The sequence below is a fragment of the Camelus dromedarius genome, chromosome 5, assembly GCF_036321535.1.
Source record: "Camelus dromedarius isolate mCamDro1 chromosome 5, mCamDro1.pat, whole genome shotgun sequence".
Classification (NCBI taxonomy): domain Eukaryota; kingdom Metazoa; phylum Chordata; class Mammalia; order Artiodactyla; family Camelidae; genus Camelus; species Camelus dromedarius.
Genome location: NC_087440.1, coordinates 51,094,006 through 51,116,678, shown reverse-complemented (window position 1 = coordinate 51,116,678; position 22,673 = coordinate 51,094,006). Strand labels below are relative to the sequence as shown.

Sequence of the window (22,673 nt, the reverse complement as noted above, 5' to 3'; positions counted from 1 at the left end):
TGCGATTTCAAGGAAGTCCCATCACCTCATCTGCAAGTAGAGATGGTACCCACTGTATACAGTGGTGTGAGGGAACCAGATACTGAGTGTCTCCTCTTACCTCTGCATCCACTGACCTCGTTTTGGTCGCCTAAAATGAGCCGCAGTGCGAATATTTACACCATGGATATTGGCAAATGCTATAAATTAAGGCTTTTTGTGGTTTGGTTTTTGTTTTACCAGCACACCACTGACCATCTCTCAAGTTAGCGGTAAGGGTCAAATAAGATAGCGCAAGTAAATGTCCTGTGTGAACTATAGCATCTATAGAAATAATAGATATTATTTATTTTGATAGACTATTACAAAATAGTCCCCAGCGAATCACACTCCTGAATTCACACTGTTCTGTGGCCCCTTTCCACATTGTGTCTGGGCTGGTCTTATGACATGCTTGGTCCAGTACAACGTGACAAAAATTCCATCCTGGGCATTAGAAGACTTGCAGCATCCACTTCCCCTGTCTTGCTGTCGTGAGAAGCCATGAGGCCCTGGATAGCCTCATTGAGGATGTGAGGCCATGTGGAGGAGGAGGATGAAAGAGAACGGGGAGAGGGGTGCGGCCAGTCCACAGCCATTCCGAACATCCCAACCAAGGCGACAGACATGTGAAAGAAGCAGTTACGACTCCTCTAGCCCCAGTCAACCTGCCAGCTGGCTGCAAATGTAACAGTGAGACCAGCCCAAGCCACTACACCACTTGGGGCAGAGAAAATCTCTCCAGCCCAGATTGCATAATAGTGAGCAAATAAATGGTTATTGTTGGTTTAAGACACTGGGTTTTAGATGCGGTTTATACACAGGGAAAGATGATGTATTATTATCACATCAGGCCCCTCCATGTCTTCTCTTATCCAAGTTAAGCTTTCCCAGATCTCTGGATCTTCCTCTGGCTGGGCTCCATTCCCCGGTCCTGGGATGGACACAGTGCGAGCTTCCAGTGCTCCAACCATGGGCCGTCTGCTCTCTGTTCTGGATCCTAGAGAATCATTGCAGCCAGACCTTCTGGCACTCGGGGCTCACTCTGTGAGCTCATTCTAAGCCTTTGTGGTCAACTCAAAAACCCCCAGGCTGTGAAACTATGCTCTCCCATCCTGATATCTTTTTTAAAAGATCTAAGTACAAGGCTTAAAGTCATCACCATTCAACTCACCATTTCACTTCCAACATTATTTCAGCCTTTCAAAATCTGGACTCTAGTTTGATTTTAAATTTTGTAACAACTATCGCATTTCCTTCCAGGCACATATTCACCCCCACACCCAGACACACCTAGATCCAGACTCACAAACATCCAAGTACACACGAACACACATGCGCACAACAAAAGACCGAGGTTCCTTTCAGTTTTCTGCAGTGTCTTCCTAATAGTCACAGCCCTACATGATCAGCCTTCTGCCCTCCTGCCCGGTCTCATTTCCTCGTCACCCCCCGTTTCAGCAGCAGGAAGCACAGCTCTGACTGTGACGAAACTGAGTACGGGCTATTTTTTCTCGGCAACAGAAGGTCAGAGGTAGGGAGTCTAGGACTAGGAGAGAAGCCCCACGGGGTCATCGGAGATCAGGCTTCTGTGCTTCCATGCTGCCATTGCTCACAACAGCCTCACGGTTTCGGGACGGCTGTTTGCCCCTAAGTGTTGCATATGGGATCCAGGCAGGAATGAGACAGGAAGGGGGAGAGGCAAGGGACACAGGGCCTGTTCCCTCTGATCAAGAAAACAACAGGTCTCCTTGAGGGCCTGCCCAGGAGACTTCTAGTTACCTTCATTGGCCAGAACTGGGTCACGTGGTCATCCCAGCTATTAGGGAATTTGGGAAGGTGAATATTTGTAACTGAGCACATTGCTACCCTGAAAAAAAAAAAAGGACTGGGGTTCTGTAAGAGAGAAATGAAGAATGAACAATGAATAGCAGGGTTTGTGACCCTCTTCTACACATACTACGAGTGGTCATCTTTGTCCGCCAGACACATGCCAAGTTTATTGAAAACAGGTTGAAGAAAATGAGGAGACGTGGCAGATTGCAAAAAACAGCCCCAAATTCCTCCCATTTCTGTGTAAACAACTCTTCAGTGAGTCTTGAGCTGGTCTTGTGACTTGTCTTGACCATCGAATGTGGCCAAAGTGATGCTACGTGACTTCCTGGCTCACACCTCAAGAGGCCTTTCAGCTTTTATTCTCACCCCCTTAGAACTCATGAAGAGTGTCAGAGCAGCTCTCCCAGGATGAGAGGCTGCCCACAGACAGAAGCCCAGCCGGTCGCCAGCACCGACTGCCAGGCCATGCGCGAGACCACCTTAGACTGTCCAGCCCCACCCAACCTCTAGCTGGCGGCAGCTGCACCAGGAACTCCAGAAGCACCTGCTGAGCGCAGCCCCAGGGCGATCCACAGGATCAGTGTGGAAAAACCACTTTCAGTGGCAAAGGGCGTATTGAGAGATCATTCTCTACCGTAAGAAAAGCAGCAGCACAAGTGCCGGGTCAGGCGCCTGGCCGTGGGTGAGAGCTGTCCCGGGCTTGGAGAACTGTGTAACCGGCACAGACCATTTTGCCATGAGAGCCCAGTTTAAAATACCTTTTAATTTTTTTCTTCGAAAAGAAGCCATAAATCTGTGACTCTCCTAGTCTGTAAATGTTGGATCAAAGTTTTTGACAGCATTGTGCAACACATCTACAAGTGAATGTGTCCCCTGAGGTTGTTAGTTATCCATCGTGGTCCAACTCCAGGGTCTCCCCACAGAGTCTACAGAGAAGCAGAGTCCCAGGACACCAGGTCCGGGGTTTAACCTCTGGCAAAGGGTTTCCTGCTCCACCTGCACCACAAAGCTGGCTCTGTGTAAAGGCATCCGCCCAGTCTGATGGATCGGTCCCCTCCTCACCACTGTCCTAAACTCCCTCTTTGGTTTCTTCCCCACTGGGCTATCTTTGCTCTGTTTGGAGGTGTAGGGGGTGTGGTGCTGATGGAGGAGTCCTGTCAGCCAAAGGCAAACCCACAGCAGCTGGATGCTCCGGGGTTGCTGGGGTTTCTAGAGCTCATGTGGCTGGAACCTGGGTGCCCAGGACTGGCAGTAGGAACAGTCATATCCAGTCTGGCAAGTGACCAAGAGGGAGGCTCTTCTGGAAGGCTCTGAGGGCAGACCCGTGGTGGCCGCCATCCAAGACCTACGCTTCTGTCTAGCCGAATCATCAGCCCTGCTCTACTGAAGCATCACTGCCTAGAACGGGAGGGAAGACGGGGAAATGGCTGCCTGAATGTGGGAAAAACAAGGAGGGATTGGGGCTCTCCTTGAAAGGCTCTTTTCCTGTGCTTTTCTTCCGAAAATTGGGAAGAGAAGCCTCTTGTTTGTTCCAGCTCTGGTTGCTGCAGACAGAAACAGGCAAGAGGTAATTCTCCAAGAGATACTCCAAGGGTTTTAGAGACAGGGATTGTGTCCATGTGAAAATGGAAAGAGATCCTCAGGCTCCTTTCAGAATATGATGAGAAAGGAAGTGAAGGAAGTGATCAGTTAACGCGCCCACCCCCACCCGACTCAGAGACTGGGAGAGGGGAGCCGGAGATGCTTTCTTGGATGCAGCCTCCAGGGGCTTCCCTGCAGGATCCAGCGGCAGCTCTGTCCAGGGCGGACATGTTTGACTTCATTCACCTGGTGACCCTGAGGAGAGTGGCCCTGCACCTGAGAGGTCTCGCCAAAGCTGACTTCCTGTCATTTAGCAGATTAAAGCGTCTCTGGGGTTCTAAATGAGATTTGCAAATTGAGCCCAGAAGAGAGAGATTAAGTCTGCATCGGGAGCCCTCTAAGGTTTTCCCCTAATTTAGAATCAGCAAGGATATTAGCACCTGGGCAGCAGGCAGTCCTTCTGCCCTCTTCTCTCTTGATCTGTCTAAATCCCTCACACAGAGCAAGTGCTCAAAAATTGCCACTGAACTGAACTCGAATAAGATGCACAGGAAATGAATTCATTCATTCCTCTGCTCATTCACCAAGTGCTTCTGCGTGCATGCTAAGCATCGTGCAATTGGAGTGGCTTTGGTTTCCCAGTTTCAGTCCCTGTGAGGGGCACTCCGGGAGTTGTGCCTCTCAGCACAGCGCTGGATTTGTGGCCCCGCTTTACCGGAGAAGGAACACCAAGCTCACAGCAAACTGGAAAATTAAAGGTGGGCCCCAGGGATCCAAAACCTCATTGCTGCTGAGGGCACAGCTTCACGTGGGATGCAGGCATGAGTCAGGGGAGGTAAGCCGACCTCCTGCCATGATTTTAGGGGAGGTTGGAGTCTAGGTGGAGCCAGCCAACAATCTAGACTCTTAGTTCCATGACATTCTGGCAATATTCCTGTAATTCCAGTAATATTCACTTGCTCTGTATCAGAGTCACCCTTTCCCAGGGTCTCAGCCTGCTTTCTCCTTGAACTTCACCATCTCACCCTCTAGGCACCGCCTTCTGCACTGCCAGCTCTCTCTGCTTTTTGAGACTATACCAGTCCCCATTCCTGGTCCCTTTGTTTCTGCTCTATAACTTCCCCACCCGCTATAACTTCACCCAATGATGGAACAACGACAGTTGGACCACTGGAACAATGCTTTCCAGCAGGTTCAATTCCTCCTACCCCGTATCTTACCCCTACCTCTATAAGGGAAATCTCACACACAGATTCCTGGTTTCCAGCTTCAGCCGAGTCCTCAGATCCTCTAAAAGGACTAGTGACGCTTGGAAGGAGGGACCTAAGATGAGGATTAGAAGAATGAGAGGTGAAGTGGTGGGAATGGATGAGCTCAGCCAGACACAGAATAAGGGAGAAAGGGGTGCATACTCATAATGTCAAATGCTGCAGCAGGGCTGGGCGGAATGAGAGCCGAGGAAAGGCTACTGGGATTAACAGTTATATCTCTGATGACCTTTGGGGGAACTGTTTTCTGCAGAGGGTGAATGCAGAAAGCAGGCTGCAGCAGGCTGGGGAGTGAATGAGCAGTGAGGAAGCAGACACATGAAGAGGAACTTCTTTAGAGGAATTTGGCTGGGAAGGGGAGCGGGTGTTTAACAGCTTGAATGCAAGTGAGGTTCAGAGTATTAGAGGCAGATGGACCTGGAGTTAGTCCTAGTTTCATCACTTGGCAACTGTGTGGGCTTGGGAATGAATGTCACTGAATTCCTCGAAGCCTCAGTTTCCTCCTCTATAAATGGAAAGGACATCTCCCACTCCATTGGATTGGTGTGGGGATTAATCAAGAGAAGGCAAATATAAATCACTATGCATCTGACACATAGTAAGAACCCAGATCATCATCCTGCTCATATTTGCAGGCTTATAGGAAGCAGCCAGTGGAGAAGGAAAAATTAAAGATTCCGGGTGGTAATTGACAGGGTATGTCCTAGAGGAGATGGGAGAGGATGGGGTCAACTTCCAAATGGGAGGAGGAACAGTTCTTCTGAGACAGGAAGCAATGAAAGGAGAGAGGAAGATCCAGGTCGAATTTTGATGGGATGGGGTGGAAGCTGTGATGTGAGAACAACATAGCTCTTCTCCAGTTTTCCGGGCTCCCTTGCCACCCGACCAATCAGCCACTTGAAGGAAGTTTTCAAGTCCATAAATCAAGTCCATAAATAGACTGAAGATCAATGGTTTCTCACGTGGTATGGTTTCCACACGAATACTGTCCCCCTGAGGGGTCCTTCCGACATGTTAAATTGTCTCTTAAAATGTGGACCCAGAACTGAGCGTAAACATTTCAGGTACGGCCCTGCCTTGTGACAAGCCCAGAGGGCTCCCACCTCCCTCTCTCATGACTCTGCTGACACTGTTGGAGCCTCCAGCCACTGGATCAGCCGTTGGTTCACACTGAGCCTGCTGTCAAACAAAAGCTCTAAGTCAATTTCACATACAAAACCAAGGAGATGGGATTCCTTCTTTTGTCTTTTTTTCTTTCTTTTAACCACTGATCTACTTTGATTCCTTTAAAATCTTATCTTCATTTTGACCCATCCTTCTAGTCTTTCGGATTCAGTTCCCTTGGCCCCAGAGGAGGAAGTTACATTTCAGACCTGTCAGGTGACTCAGCCCCATTGACACAAAGAATCATTGTTAGTTGCAGCCAAACAGCTCTGATATCCCTGGGGACAACTGGGGACCTCTGTGTCTTCTGAACGCTAGTGAGGATGTGCAGGAAGGGGGTGCTCACCTGGGCCAAGGATGTGTAAGACCTCTTTGGAGAAGTGGGTCCTTCCCTGAGAACTCAAGACACAGCTTTCAGAAAAGGTTGTGAGTAACATCTACTTTCAAGTTCAAAACCGCTCTTGGGAAATGAAACTAACTGTACAGAAAGGTTGATGCAAATACATACCCTTCCTGGTAGCAAATGGAGGCAAGATTTCCAGACGGCACCTACTCACGCTCAGTAAGCGCTGAACAAGCAGAGAATGAACAAATGTGTCAGTGAATGAATGAAACATAAATGTGCACGATTTTGAAGTCCCTGTTGACTGGGCGTACACACTTGCTGTGTGGTGGGGAGGAGAGCGGCCCTGGGGCTGGGATGGCACTGCCCAACGTACAGACCTGGAGGACAGGGTGCCCAGAGGTCAAAGAGCTGCCCACGGCTGTCTGCTGGCTGAGGAACGGGCTCTGGAAATCCTTCCCCAGGTCTTCTGGCATCTCGTTTTACTCTCCCATGGGCATTTTCTGCTGCCCGCTGTCCCCTCCCTCGTCATGTCTCCTGGGACTAGCTCATGTGAAGACTAACTCAAAATGAAACAGTTGTTTTGAAAAGCCAGCTGTTTCACTCCTATATTCCCAACAAAGATTTGATGTAAAACCAGTTCTCAGGAAGCTCCACCTGCTTCACAATGACCATCGCTTTCACCAGCACAGAATGCGAGGGAGGGAGCTGGGGAAGAAACACACGGAGTTGTTCTCACCACGGAGACGGGTAAACTGAGGCAGAGGCTCAGCTGGGGAGTGGGAGGTGAAGGGGCAAACAGAAGGCACCACTGTTGCTGTTCCCAGGTGTCTACCTGCTACTCCCCAAGCTCCGGCCCACGTGAAGTTCATTGAATCCTTACCATCTCTTCCAGGAGAGGGGCCTGGGGGTTTAGAAACCAGCCTCTTCAAAGACACTTAGAAATGCAGGAAGCAGGACCCCAGCTTCTCTTGGTTATTTTTATTTTGTTTTGATAATTGACTTGAAATAAACAGCCTTCTGACACAATTCTTACCTTCTCTATTAGACGGTAAACTCCTTGAGGACAAGAATGGTATCTTTTTCATCTCTGTGACCCTCTATGGCTTTTAGAGTGGTCCCTTATACACAGTAAATGTGTAATAAATATTTAATAAAATAATAATGATGATAATGATCAGTGCTTTTCTCACCTAGAAATACTCAGGCCCATATTCTACTGATATCTACTGAGCCTCTACCAAGTGCCAACCAGCATTTTAAGCACTTTGCCAGTGGTGAGCAGTGACTGGGAGGTGGGCGTCCTCCCTCAGATAGCTGGCTGGGTGTGGATGATCTGCCAGTGTGGTTACAGCGATCCTGAGCTGCAGGAGCTCTGTCCCAGAACCTTGGGTGGAATCCCACAGTTCACTTATTCATATCAAATGGTAGTGAAATACATCAGGAAACTCTTCCCACTCTTATTTTTTTTCCTAAGAAAGCTGCTATTGTGTAACCTCAGCTGAGATGGGGTCAAGCCAGGACACAGCTCCTTTGCCTGTTCTCTGGCTCCCTGGAAGTTTCCTAAGACATTTCTGTGGACCTAATATCATCGTAAGTCCAGATGTCCTTGAGAAATTGAGATAAGATTTGAGGACTTACTCCCTAAGGGCAGTGACTGCTTAATGGTCTGGACAGACAATGATGGGGAAGGTTTCCTCAGGTGGTCCCAGGCCATTCTCATACATTTATAACTGGAGGGTGTTACACATACAACTGATACAGATGGGATTAATTATTCTTTTTCCCAGTGGCCCTTTTCCTGAACTGAACTTGTGTCCACTCACCTGCCGAGCAGCAAAGCCAGTTTACCGACACCAGGCTGTGGTGAAGGATAGTACAGTGTTTACTGCAGGCACTAAGCAAGGAGAAAGGGCAGTTTATGCTCAAAGAACCCAAACTCCCAGATGGTTTTCAGGGAAGAGTTTTTAAAGGCAAAGTTGGGGAGAAAACTTCAGGGTGCATGACTGTCTTCTGACTGGCTGGAGGTGAAGTAACAGGGTGGTCCAGGAATCTCAGGCATCAACCTGCTGGTTCCAGCCAGTCTGGGATCTCAGTGTAGCTACCATCCTCCACCTGGGTGGAGGTCTTAGCTTCTGCAGAACAACTCGAAGGTCTGAGTCAGATTGTGACGTACATCCCTTGAGGGGGCACTAGGACTTGGTTTTATCTCTAAACTATGGTCATTACTTATCTTGCTTAACTGCTTTACCTTTGTTTCTGCATTCCCTCACGTCCCTAATTAGGAACTGCCTGTACCTGCTCTTTGGAACTCAGGGAAGGCTGAGGAGACTATAATTCCTTTTTCTACAAACAAGAAACTGGGAACCTGGAGGGATTTTTGTACCTGTAGGGTCCTGCTGTTTCAGTGCCCCCCTTTTCTCTGATACACTTCAGTCCTGAGGGGAACAGAGGCAGGAAAGGAAGGGAACAAAGTTTTGGATGGAGAGGTTCATCATCAGCCCAGCAGGGGAGCTCAGTTTGAGGGGGACTTGGTTCCACCCCCACTGGCAGCACAGCAGTGGAGCCGTTCCCGTGAAGAGTTTTGATCCGGCCCATCTCGGGGGAACTTCTAGGGCCAAGATTCCTAGGGTCCCCCAGTATCCATTCTTCCTTAGCAGTGGACCCCCCCAATATTTAGTTGGCACACAAAGGGTGTCTTTCAGCCTCTCTTGCTGGTCGTGTCTCTCTCTGTACAATGATGTCAGCGAACGTGGTGTGTAGGGGTGGGAGGAACGGGGGAGCAGCAGGGAGGAGGGACGATGCCCATAGCTGCAGATGAGAATGCGAGATAAAGATTTACTGGGTTCTAGACAACTTCCTGAAGCCTAAGTCCAGACTTCTCTTACAGGAGAAAGAAATAGATTTTGTTTTCAGCATTTGGGGGTGGAGGGAGGTGGTCATTACAAACTGAATCTAATTCTCACCAGCACAAGGGTAGGGCATGAGGCTGCTTTTCCCACTGAAGGTCTGAAGTCTTCTGGAAGTGGAACACTTACCCCAAGAATGATACTCCAAGTCATAGGAGGAGATCCAGATCACAGCTCCCCACAGCCACTGCCATCAGCTCAAAACAACTTCTGGAAGGATTCATACCAGGGATCCTTGGGGAGAAAAACCTCACTGTGGTCCAAAATTTCTGCAAGACCAGAGCAAGTCTCCTCTTTGAGAGTGTGTTTTGAAAACCGCAGTAGAGACAGATGACATGGTCATGAGGGAGGGAGGGGAAGGTTTGAATAAGCAGTGGGAAGGCAGCCTTTTACAGACTCCAGCCTCTCCGCCCGGGTTTCTCTGTTATTCTCTCCTCTCTGCCCCGTTATTCTCTCCCCTCTGCCCCGTTTTTCTCTCCTTTTCCTGAAGAAACACATAGTCTTAATTGCTACAGAGTAGTGTATACCTCAGCCAGCTAGCATTCAGATCTCTTTAAATTGAAAGTGGTATAAATTCTAATCAAATGGACCTAAGCAAAAAAATCATAACTCATCAGCTCATCTAACTGGGAAGACCAAGGGCTCCACACACAGCTGGACCCAGGTGCCTGCACCTTTCCATCAGCTGTGCTTTCCTCCACAGGCCTCCCCCTCCCCAAGAGGAGGCAAGATGGCCCCAGGCACCATAGGGTCACCTAGCTCTGGCCCAGCAAGCCCTGTGGAAAACCCGACCATCGTTTCCAAATCGTTTCAGTAAAAATCCTGGGACTACCTCTTCTTTAACTGACCTGGGCCTGGGCCTGTCTCTGACACGCTGCTGACTGACGGGGCGGATGGTCTGTGTTGAGCCTGGCCACCAGGTCACATGTCAGTCCTGCGCCTCCGTGGGGTCAGCCTCCCTAGGGAGTGGGGGCGGGGCGACACTCCCAGGAAAAATCTGGAGAAGGCTGTGCCACCGAAATCACAAGTTTTCAAATCTGTTACATTCACGGGCACCTGGGTTTCATTTGTCCCGCCCAGGAGGCAAACCTGGTTTACTAATTTCAGTGCTCTTCATTAGAGAGAGACACCGGGAGACACTCAGGAAGGGAAACTGTTGGGTGGAGGTGAAGCGTAGGCATTTGTTTTTTTCCAAACTGAAAGCTAGGAGGGTGTGGCCACTTGTACCGTGGCAACGGCCTTGGAACTAGGTATAAGCCTGTCTTCTGAATCCTCATTGCTTGTTTGAAATCATGGCCAAATCTCTCCCGACCCAAGAGCTGGAGGTAAAGAGCAGTTGGATGAGGTGAGGGACCTGTGCTGGATGTGCCCAAGGGGAGCCCCAGCTCCCAGCAGATCCGGCCCAGCCAGATGGCCAGGTAGGTCTCACTGCACTAGGTTTGGGGAGGGGGGGCGGGCTGTGCCACTGTCAGCCCCACCCCCGCCCTCCTGCCTGGGGTTTGGAGGCCCCAGGGAAGTGCCTAGATGCCCTGCCCAAGGAAAAAGTTGGGGCCTCACCGCCGGGATTGTCCCCTTTGTGTCTGAAAGTCGCCCCAGCCCAAGTTTATAGATATAAGGATTGGAAAGGCAACCTCTGTCCCCCTTCCCCGAGGAAGTCATCTCATCATCATCCTGTGTCACTGTCACCTTATGAAGCAGGCATTCTCTTGGCCGGCACTACTTGCTGAGGAGGAAGTAGAGGCTTCGATCTGCCCTTTGGGGGACTTGCATAAGGTCACAGGGATACTACATCACTCTTGACAACCGCCCCCCAACCCCAAATAAAAATGCCCAAATCTGCCCTTAGGTCACCAGCACTGGCACTGGTCCTCGTGGGAGAGTGGGAAATGGCCAGGGTGGTCTCTGCAGACCTCTGCGGTCTAGAGAACAGGGTCAGGGTCACTTACACACGTGCTCACCGGCCCTGGCTGCCCCTCCCACCTGCCCCCTTGGGCTGGGCTGAGTGTGGCCCCTGGAGAGAGTAGGGGCTGAGCCAAGCCAGAGAGGCCCATCCCTAGAAAAAGACACCCCCTTCCCCTCCTCCCTGCCATCTTGAGCGCTTGGACACCTGCACTTAGAAACTGGATTGCAAATGTAAGCATTTCTGCAGTTTCTATGAATTGAGAATCGGGTCTTTGCATTTACAGCATAAGCTTTTCTTACACTTTTTCCTAAAATTGCGATCATCTCCCAGAAAAATCAAGACTGTGGACCCTCCCAGGTCTAACCTGGAGGAGGGAAGATATATTCTCAAGGAAGAAATAAAAAATAATCCTTGTTTTTAAAAATCGAGACCAGAAAGTCCCACAACCTTTAAACTTCACAGACTAAGAGAATCTAAGCCGCAGGGTAGAACATAACAAACCATGCATGGTAACAAATATTAACGTTATTAAAACACAAAAGCATCAGAAGCAGGACCAGAAATTTGCTGAGGCCACCATTTAATTAACCCAAGTTGAACATGTGGCTCTTGTTACATGTGGTACCAGGCCAGAGGCATGAAAGCCAGCATCCGTGGGAGAGCCAAGAAGGAAAGCTGCCAGCCCAGACCCTGGAGCCAGCGAGTGCCTTCCCCACGCCCCCCACCCCTCCCAACACCCCAGGTTCTGTGTCCCCACACTGGGGTGCATGCAACACCCAACCTTCTCTTCCCTTCTGCACCCTACTCTTATGGCACGGTCCTTACAAGATTGTGAGCTCCTTCAAAGCATGAATGTTGCCTTGTTCATTTTAGAATCCATGTGTGCTTGTGGAGAGAATGAATGAATGAAGGAATGAATGAATGAATGACTAAGCAGAAATGAATAGAGGGATGCAAAGGGGAAGGGCAGCTCCAATCAGGAAAACCTGCTCTTTCTTAGAAAATTCTTGAACAATGTTGGCTGAACAAATGGTAATAAAGAGTCCTGAATTATTATTTAATTTACTAAGTTATTCGAAAAGGTGAAAAGATGAGTAGGTCTTACATTGGAAAGAGCAGAGATCCACTAAGTCCTTAAGCATTATAGGGTTTATTTTAAGGCCACACATAGATAAGGAAGTAAGGGCCATAGACCAAATGACAGATCTAATGGCAACCCAGGAGAAGCTACACAGAACCTGTGTGGAGCCGGACAGAGCCCCAGATGTAGTTAAGGAACCAAGAGGTCTTTCAAGATCAAACAAAACCCTGAAAAACAGACACACCATCATCCTGCGAGCTGAGCAGCAAACTCCATCCATCCTTGCCTTCGTGCTTTGTCACTGGGGCAATTCAAGGACTCCTTCTCTGGCCTGGCTCTTCCTGCTTCTTATTTACATGTCTGCTGCTTCAGGACCTCACATGTCTGCTTTGTCTCTGTCTCCTTTACTAGCCAGTGGTCCCTCCAAGTCTCCTTGTCAAGTTTGCCAAGATAGAGGATCTCATTGGTGTCACCGGGTTGAGCCTTCACTGGCTGGCCACCCAGTAAGTGGGCAAGCTGCTTGGAGCAGGCGCAGCAGGGTGGCGGGGTCATGGGTATGACTGTGTGTGGGCAGAAGTTCTTCACAGGGGTGTAGCAGGGCTCCTGAGGGCCAGAGCCTCCCACTCCTCATCATAGACATGGGATAATTAAAATGTGAGAAGGGGAGGGCAGAAATGACTTGGAGTAACTTGTTGAGTTTGTATGCTTTTGATAGTTCTGGTGTGTTTCTGACCATCATAGACATTACTTTTACTCTGCAAAGTTGGTGAGCACACATCCCTAGGTCCCTGCCGATGCTGTGTGTGTGCTCCACTTGGGTCAGAGAATCAACAAGTGTGTTTAGCATGCATTTCAAGCTGATGGTGGATTGTTAGGGAATGTAGAGGCAGAGGAACATGAGCCTTGACAGAGACGGTAAATATGGGCCAATGATTTCATTTATTTTAAGAGAGAATGTAGAAGGTGACAAAGCTGGTTTATAAAGGATATAAGAACGAAGATTTGGTGCACTCAGAGAACAAAAAGGAATGCTGAAGCCAGACTGCAAAGTTAGATACAAAACTGGTTAATGTCCAACAGGGCAACAAAACTATAACCTCTGGGGTTATTTTTTTTTTCTACCAGATAGGTATCATTTGCATCTCTACTGAACAGAAAAGCCATTTACATTTTAACAGTTTCTGCACAGTCCATCTAATTTTACAGCGTTATGCATGTCTGGACTCTAATTAATAGTAAATAGTAAGTCAGAGTTACCTTCCAGAGAGCCAGATGACCCCAGATGGGCTCATTAGACCTTGCTTTCATTTCATACTGAAAGGTCTTTTTGTTCCCCCTCCCCCAGCAAGTTTTAATAATTCTTAACAGGGAGAAAAATCAACATTTTGCTTCAATGGGTATTAAAGAAGGAGAAATGATAGTGAATTGGGTGGCCTAATGCCCAAGGTGTGGGGCACCAGTGCTCTCTGCCTCAGTTGGCAGCTCACTAGCTGTGTGACCTTAAATGTGATCTCACTTTGTCTGCGTGTCCTAGTCTATCAAATGGGGCTATATGACTGAACACTTGGCAGGACTTTGCCCCAAAGGTCATTTTTGAAATTAAAAAAATATAAATATAAAACGCAGCACCACCCCATCACCCACACTAATCCTGAGAGAGAAAGAGGAAGGGGAGAACAGGCACAGAAGCAATTTACGTGCAAAGGTTCCCGGCTGGGAGAGGATCATTCTGAAGGCTCCAGAGAACACCACCCAATCATGCATATTTACAAGAGGGTGAGGGGAGCAGAAATGGGACGCGAGCTGCAAGGAGCAAATTTACAGGCGTTGCTTCTTTCGCTGTGTGTAGGACAGGAGGCTGATGGTGATCACACTTCTCTGTCCGGAGTCAGATTGCTCGCTGATCCTCCCGGCGCGGGAGTGGAAGCTGTCGGGCCACTGGCTCCCGGGGCAGAATCGCCTGCATCTCTCCGGGGGGCCCAGCCCCGTGGCTCCTCCCGCCAGGGGCAGCGGTGGCGCCCCGCAAGCCCCCCAGCTCGGCGGGGATCCACCTGCCAGCCCCGAGGAGGACCCGCCGCCTCGTGGGCACAGGGCCAGAATCCCCCTGGGGTGACTATGGATGAGCCACCCTTGTTTTGTGAAACACACACTCTGCAGTTTCAGGCAGCGCCCGTTGCCATGGGCGTTTTCTGTTTTGACCGAATCGGGGACAGACCGCATCCCCTGACTCTGAGCTGCAGAGTGTGGACGTTGGTGTCTGCTGCTTTACCCCGGAAGGATGGAGGGCTGCACCCGCCCTTCTCACGTCTCAGGTCACCTGACCTTGGCTAAGCGCCAGGTGTTTCCGCTTAGGCTTGGGCCGTGAGGCGCCCTTTCCCTGCCAAGTGAGGTGAGGTGAAAGGATTTTCAGGCAGATAAGCCCCTTCCTCTTTATCCTCCAGGGACCGCTTGAACACTTTTTTCATCTCCAGAGTAGATGGAGCTGTGGAGCCCTGCTCTCTACTTGCTTCTACCTGAGACCCACAAAAGGCCAAGACTGAGCTCTGCCCAGTAGCGCCATGCAGGCATCCCAACAAGAGGAAGCAAGGAACCAGGGGACCTAGAAGACAGCCACGAGGTGTTTGAACCTGCAGAGGGGGGTTGGAAACTCAGTGCTGAGCACTTGTCCAATGGCTGCTTGTCAGTGGGGTGGGGAGTGCTGAGGGCCTTTGGGGCAGACTGTTCCTGGCTTAGTGAGGTGGGGCACATCGCCGGAAGATGCAGCATCACTCCCTGCCTCCCTCCTGTAGTAACCCTGTAGTAACCGCCAACAGCACCTCCCTGTCTTTGTGACAACCCAAAATCCCACTGCCTAGGTCCAAATACTCCTTGGAGATTGATTATACCTCGTGGATTGAAAACCACTTTTTTTTTTAATTGAGTTATAGTCAGTTTACAATGTTGTGTCAATTTCCAGTGTAGAGCACAATTTTTCAGTTATACATGAACATACATATATTCATTGTGACGTTATTTTTCACCGTGAGCTACCACAAGATCTTGTATATATTTCCCTGTGCTACACAGTATAATCTTATTTATCTATTCTATATGTACCTGTCAGTATCTACAAATTTCGAACTCCCAGTGTGTCCCTTCCCACCCCCTCCCCAGTGGCAACTACAAGTTTGTATTCTATGTCTATGAGTCTGTTACTGTTTTATATTTATGTTCATTTGTCTTTTTCTTTCTTTCTTTCTTTCTTTTTTTTAGATTCCACATATGAGCGATCTCATATGGTATTTTTCTTTCTCTTTCTGCCTTACTTCACTTAGAATGACATTCTCCAGGGACAGCCATGTTACTGCAAATGGGGCATTATGTTGTCGGTTTTTATGACTGAGTAGTATTCCATTGTATAAATATACCACATCTTCTTTACCCAGTCATCTGTCGATGGACATTTAGGCTGTTTCCATGTCTTGGCTATTGTAAATAGTGCTGCTACCAACATTGGGGTGCAGGTATCTTTTTGAAGTAGGGGTCCTTCTGGATATATGCCCAGGAGTGGGATTACTGGGTCATATGGTAAGTCTATTTTCAGTCTTTTGAGGAATCTCCATACTGTTTCCCACAGTGGCCGCACCAAACTGCATTCCCACCAGCAGTGTAGGAGGGTTCCCTTTTCTCCACAGCCTCTCCAGCATTTATTGTTTGTGGACTTTTGAATGATGACCAATCTGACTGGTGTGAGGTGATACCTCATTGTAGTTTTGATTTGCCTTTCTCTGATGATTAGTGATATTGAGCATTTTTTCATGTGCCTATTGATCATTCATATGTCTTCATTGGAGAATTGCTTGTTTAGGTCTTCTGCCCATTTTGGGGTTGGGTTGTTTGCTTTTTTCTTATTAAGTCATGTGAGCTGTTTATATATTCTGGAGATCAAGCCTTTGTCAGTTTCATCTTTTGCAAAACTTTATCCCATTCCATAGGTTGTTGGGGTTTTTTTTGCTATGATTTCCTTTGCTGTGCAAAAGCTTGTAAGTTTAATTAGGTCCCATTTGTTTATTCTTGCTTTTATTTCTATTGCTTGGGTAGACTGCTCTAGGAGAACATTGCTGAGATGTATGTGAGATAATGTTTTGCCTATGGAAAACCACTTTTAAATCATTTCCTAAAGTATATTCCAAAAGGCATCAGTTAGTTCCTTGAGATGTCAGTAGGTATGATATGAAAAGAGTCCCTGGTCATTATCATGCCAGGCTTGGGAAATCGTGAGTTAAAAAAGGGGAATGGAATTTCTTTACTGCAGGACTTCTCAGAAACTTTAATATAGTAATAGGTGTTTTGAATGATCAAGATTCCCCAATCTAACTGACAGTGGAATTCTTTCTCTTTGGGACTCCCTTTTGATGGACCCACCTTGGACAACTCTTAACTACCCTCTAGGGACTTGTGTGTCCTCCTCACTGTGCAGCACAGATACGAGGGCTCAGAAGATCCTTATGCTTCTACTGAATTGAACACCTTCAGAATTCTGGCAAACCAGAATGTGTGAAGCTACCAGGAAGGAGGCCAAAGTGTTCAGACACCACAGCAAAGATGACCTCACAAAGAAACCAGTGTGGTGGGGCTCCTGGAGCACTCAAGGGGACGTATCCTGCCTGGGACGGAGCAGGCCTCCGGGCGTGTTTGGCTGGCATAGTTCAGGAAAACTAAAATAGCTCGAGGAGGTTGGAAGAGAAGTACCTGTGGCTGAGATTGTTCAAATGCTGACAGATGGACTGGAGGGCTCCTCTCCAGCTGGCCTGGCAGCCTCTGTGTGGAAAGCCTTGCCTGGGAGATGGGTCCCGGCCACTCTGGTGAGATGCTGGAAATCTAAGCCCAGCAGATACAATGGCAGTGAGTCACAGTAAACCGACAGCCATCAGGTGCTCAGGAGGGAAACTGAAGCCAGGAGACTCGCTGAGCTGAGCGAGAAGCAGGACTATCCTGTTGTGCAAAACACAAGGAGCAGAGTGTTTAGGTCCAAGGATCAGGTTTCTCATCAGGGAAGCCCGAGCTGTGCACTGGGCCTTAGGCTCTGCTCCAAGGTCGAGGGACAAAAACCTGCCTGTTTCTGTCGGGGCTTGGGCAGGGGACCAGGGCCAGCAGGATCTGCTGCTTCCCAGGCAAAACTGGGTGAGCAGGCCAGAGCCCATCGCGGTGGGAAATCTGGGTGCTGCTTTCCAAGGGTGCTCTGTGCTAGTGAAACTTCTCTCTGAGCAGTTACAGGCTGTTGGCTCCTAAGTGTTTCCAGTTTAACTGGATTGGCCTGTGCCCACAGCCCTGTGTCCAAGATTTCAGCTCTAAAGAAAGAAGAGAAAGGAACAGGTAGGCAGTCCCCACTTCTCCAGGGCAGGTGGGCTCCGAGTGTCCTGCCCCTCCCTTGAGGCAATTGGGCTTCAAATATATGCTATGGATGCAGAAACCATGGAGTTTCTGATGACTGTAAAAAGAAAAATACAAAACTGGTCTTCATTTATCAATCTTGGGCTGCAAAGGAAGGCAGAGAAGTCAGTTATAAGCTTGGTGATCTGTCTTCCTCAGTCTGTTCCAATGATACTCAACCTTAATTGGCATTTAATCTATTTCCACATGACCAGAAAATTTAGACCCATGAAGAAGTCAACCACAGTTTCTGAGCAACTCTCTCAATCGTGTTCTACATAAAATGTATTTGACATAAATTATTACCATGACTGGGATGCAGAATTAGAGTTATGATATCTCATTTGTATTTTTTTGTGACTTGATCAAGTTACCCACTTTCCTATAAAATTCCTATACTGTCTGCAAGAGATTTAAAGCATTGTGTGAAGTAGTAAAAGGCCAAGATGCATTGGAGGAAAAAAAAGAGTAGCTGGGTTTTTTGTTGTTACTTTCTTTGTTTTATTTTGGGTTTTTTTGGTTTTGTTTTTTTTTCCTGGGCAACTTTTTTTGCTCACAGGTCACAGTCAAGCTTATTAAACTTGGATGACAGTAAGCCAGTGACTAACTGGATAGTTAAAGCCACAAGTCAGGAGGCCTGGGCGGGCCCCTCCTCTGGAACCTCCAGTGGCCTGTTCCACATGCTGAAGCCTCTCACTCTCCCCACAGCAGAAACACTTTTGTGAATAGAAAACCCTCTGCGGTGAGCTCCACCTCCTCTCAAGGTCACTTCTCTGCTTGTCTGTTGCTTCATCCCCACCACGCCACCGTCCCTGTCCACTGCAAGGACGGAGGAATCTAACCACAGTCCCCCTACGGCTGCCCCGACGGGAACATGACAGAAGATTTCCAACAAAAACCAAAGTTACTCAGCAGCGCTTCCTGTCAGGCTGACGTGCCGGAGGGCCTGGCGTGCCTCCCTGGGCTCTTCCTGTCCTGCACAGCTTCTCTGCTCCAGGCACTGGGGAGCCTCCCTGCTTCCAGGGGAGAGTGGACAAGAGAACTTCAAAGCAGACAAGGCTGAGAGGACCTTGGCTTGCTTCAAAGACTGTCTCTTTCCAGTCTGGAGCTCTTAGCAAATGTCTCTTCCCCGTTTCTGAAACAAAATGAGTAGCTGCTGAAGTTTACCAGGTCCCCAAAGGCATGTCTGTGTTTCTCCCTCTAACCTGGGGCCTCTGGGCCTGCACGGGAAGTCCCCTAACGTCCCCGGCAGGGATGCTCTCTGCGGTTTGCACCTCTCTGATGCCTCTCTCCGGCTGGCCTTCTAGCTACCCCCGCCACCTTCCTCTTGTCCACCTGCCCTCTGTCCCTCCTGCTTCCCTGTCTTAAGCAGCAGCGCGTCTTCCACAGAGGAGACGTGGGTGGACGAGGAGTTGCAGCTCAGAGATGGCAAGGAAGGCTCTATGATTTTTGATTTTCTTAAAAAAAAAATTAAAGAAGTCGCTCTCACTTCTCAAGAGGCTGTGTGTGCAAGTGTTTGGGCCACATGCGTGTTGAGAAATTGCGCATATATCGCTTGTATCTCGTATCACCAAGAACTGATGTCACCAAACCTCTTGTCTCACCCACCATCTTATCATCTGAGTTTAGCAGAGTGAGGCACAGCGAACCAGACAAGCCTTCAGGAGACCTGCAGACCAATGAGGGCATTTGGGGCAAAGAAATCCTATGGAGTTCTAAACCAAAATGCAAAGCTGGTCCTGCCATGAAGTAGCCCCAAGCCTCAGACCTGCTCTCTCTCGAGTTCAGGGCCCTTGAAGATGCTCAGCTTGGCGTCTCCGCTGTGGCTGGACTTCCTGGCCGGCCAGACCCAAGGGGGCGGAGGAGGAAACGCTGTGGGTGAGCTGGGTGAGGCAGAGGAGCACGCACCGGGGTGACTGCAGGGCAGTAGCTTAGGACAGAAGACACCACGGCGGGGACCACTCCCCCACCCCCCGCAGAAGCAGCTTTCTGGCCCCTACATCTCCCAAACACACTTTCCAACTAAAAGACAGTCGTTGTGAGTAACTCTGAGAGCAGATCCACACCTGTGTGTACGTATATACCTGTGTGTATGTCCTGCCAGATTTCTTTGTTCCTGGGGAGAAACACAAGCTACAAATATCACAAGCCTTTTCAGTGCTGAATTATTACTGCTTTAAAAGTCAAAGAAAAAAAGCACAGTCAAGCCATCTACGAACAGATCAATTTAAGTGAGAACAGCACGAGTTGCTGCCAATTGTTTCTGCTGGGTTCTCCAGAAGGGGACGATGTGCTGGCGGGGCAGTTATTAAGGGTGAGGACAACCACCGATTTGGCGAAGGGTCAGTGGTCTGTTTGTTTGTTTGTTTTTAAATATTGAAGCCCTCTGAGTTATACATGGATCCCTTACATGAAATAATACCAGATAGTAGCATTATGGGGGTGGAAAGAATTAACCACTTCCGGGAAAGTAATGACTATTTCATTTTATTCTACTTTTCTAGAATTAGTTTAGAATTCACTTCCAAGTAAACTTTTCCCTGGCAGTCCTTGAGTTTACTGATCCCAAGAAGGGACCCAAGGGCAAGGATCCCCTGGGATATTCTGTGAGCAATGGGGTCAGGTCCCTGTCCCCCAGGCCATCTGTTGCCAACAAGCCAGGGCACCAGAGCTGGAGGGCTGCATGTTGGTCACGATGAGCCATCTGGTTGCCTGGCAGAAGGAGCCCATGGGACCGGGTGTCTGGGATATTACTGACATTCCCACCGACCTTTGCCAAGGAGCCGGTTTGGTTTTATGGCTCAGCCTGGTGGTATGAATACATCCTCTTGGTCCAGGATACTTGTGGGGATCAGGCTTTAAATCTGCAACTTCCAAATTGAGCATTTTCTTATAATTATGTATTTTTTCAATTGAAATATAGTTTATTTATAGTATTACTTTCATGTGTACAGCATAGTGATTTGGGGTGGGTTTTTTCTTTGCAGATTATATTCCATTTTGGTTATTACAGGATATTGGGTACAATTCCCTGTGCTATACAGTAAATCCTTCTTGCTTATCTATTTTATGTATAGTAGTTTGTATCTGTTAATCCCATACCCCTAATTTCTCCCTCCTTCCCTCCCTCCTTCTCCCTTTTGGTATACCATAAGTTTGTTTTCTGCCTGTGAGTCTGCTTCTGTTTTGTATATAAATTCATTTATTTTTTGTATTCCACATACATGAGATACCATATAGTGTTTGTCTTTCTTTGACTTACTTCACTAAACATAATATTCTCTAGTCCCATATTTCATTCTTTTTTATGGCTGAGTAATATTCCATTATGCATGTATATGTGTGTGTCGCATCTTCTTAAGCCAATCATCTGTTAATGGACACTTGGGTTGCTTCTGTCTTGGCTACTGTAAACAGTGCTACTATAAACATTAGGGTGCACGTATCTTTTCAAATTAGTGTTCTCATTTTTTCTGGATATATACCCAGAAGTGGGATTTCTGGATCATATGATAGATCTGTTTTTAGTTTTTTAAGGAACCTCCATGCTGTCTTCCACAGTGGCTGCACCAACTTACATTCCCACCAGCAGTGAGAAGGGTTCCCTTTTCTCCACACCCTCTCCAGTATTTATTATTTGTAGACTTTTTGGTGATGGCCACAGATTGAATACCTTCTTGAGCACGGGGGCCTACACTGCCCCCGGGTTCTGGGACTTCGTCCTGCCCACTCCCCTCCCCATCTAGAACGAGAGCAGGGTAGGGGAGTCTCTACCTATTCTGTTGCCCTTGCACGTGTTCTGGCCAATCACAACGGCTGGGCTGAGGCCTGCCTTCTGGAGGTTTTCTTTATTTTTTCAATAAATGTGCAATTTAAACATAAAGAGAGTTTGATATACAGTGTAACTTTAGGAGAGGTCCTTTAGCTGTTTATTCCTTGCTTCCAACAAAATGCCGCCACCAAGATTGTAGAAATTCTGGATCCACTGCTCATCCACTTCCACACATGTCATGAATAAATTGTTTCTGCTACAGTACTAAAGTACGTAAATGATGAACCTTTACAAACTAAATGACGGCTAAAGCTTGTTTGTGTCCTAAGTTACTCCCATGCCACTCGGGTTTGAAGGTGTCCCTAGGTGGGAGAGGAGATGGTGTTACAGTCTGTGTATCCGGTGTTGCACCTGCCGAAGTCCAGGTCCTGGGCTTTCCTTAGGGCTTGTTGGGAGCAGAGGGCGGGGCGGGGGGAGGTGAGGACTGCCGAGCCGCGGCGCTGCAGCGGGGTGTTACGCAGCAGAGAGAAAGGGGATTTGTAAGGCCTTAGAAAGCCAGAGCCTTCCTTCCCGCTGCAACAAAGGAATCACCAAGGAGATGGATTTAGCTCTTAAGATTTAATAGCCTCCTTTGGGGGTCCTGCTTCTTTGGGAGGGGAATAAAAAAGCACACCCAGACCAGTCCTCTGGGCACTGTTTTCTACTCAGAGTTTCAGGCTATGACTAGAAGTGATTTGCTGGGCCTGAGGAATTTTCTAAATTCAATGTGTCATCATTGGAAAGTCGGGAGAATTTAGGTAAAACAGAGACTCCTGACTCCTTGAAAGCATCAGAAGTGTTGACAATGACAGACTCCCACTGGTGCCTGGCAATGACAGGCAAGGGCTGGTGGTGGTCAACCCCACTGGCTGAGGCACAGCCTCTCCTGCCCACCCCACACGCACACATGATGCCTCCCTGCTTGGGTGCCCTGAAGGCAGGGAGGGTCCCGTCACGGACCACCACGCCTTGTTCTCTCTGCCACTCAGAGGCAGTCTAGACATACATTTCCGGATCAAAGTCAGCCCTGAGAGCCACAGTTTATTCCTGCCTTGGCCCCCACACAAACACAAAAGCCTCCTCCCCAATTACTAAAGCCAAAGAATGCCAGGATTAACCCATAATTGAAACTTTTGAAAGAAGAGCTAAAGGCAGCTTTAGCCTTAGCATTCCTCGGCTCCTCATTAAAACGGGGTTTTTTTGTGACTCGGGGACAGCTGGAGACACGTGACTGAATCCAAAAGCTCACGTGAAAGATGCCGGCCTCAAGGATACAAGACAGGCCCGTGGGATACTTGATGTCATCAGACTGGAGGGCAGGAGTGGTGGGTGTTCCAGCCACAGCTC

The 22,673-nt window shown here is 48.5% G+C and overlaps 1 long non-coding RNA gene across 1 annotated transcript; it reads right to left on the bottom strand.

Moving 5' to 3' along the window:
• Positions 1–797: 797 nt before the first annotated feature.
• Positions 798–9,391, bottom strand: LOC135321305 (uncharacterized). Its single transcript, XR_010380960.1, has 3 exons — positions 9,249–9,391; positions 6,376–6,436; positions 798–5,882 (listed from the first exon to the last, which is right to left on the bottom strand). It is a non-coding gene; the product is annotated as an uncharacterized LOC135321305 (long non-coding RNA).
• Between the last annotated feature and the right edge of the window lie 13,282 nt (positions 9,392–22,673).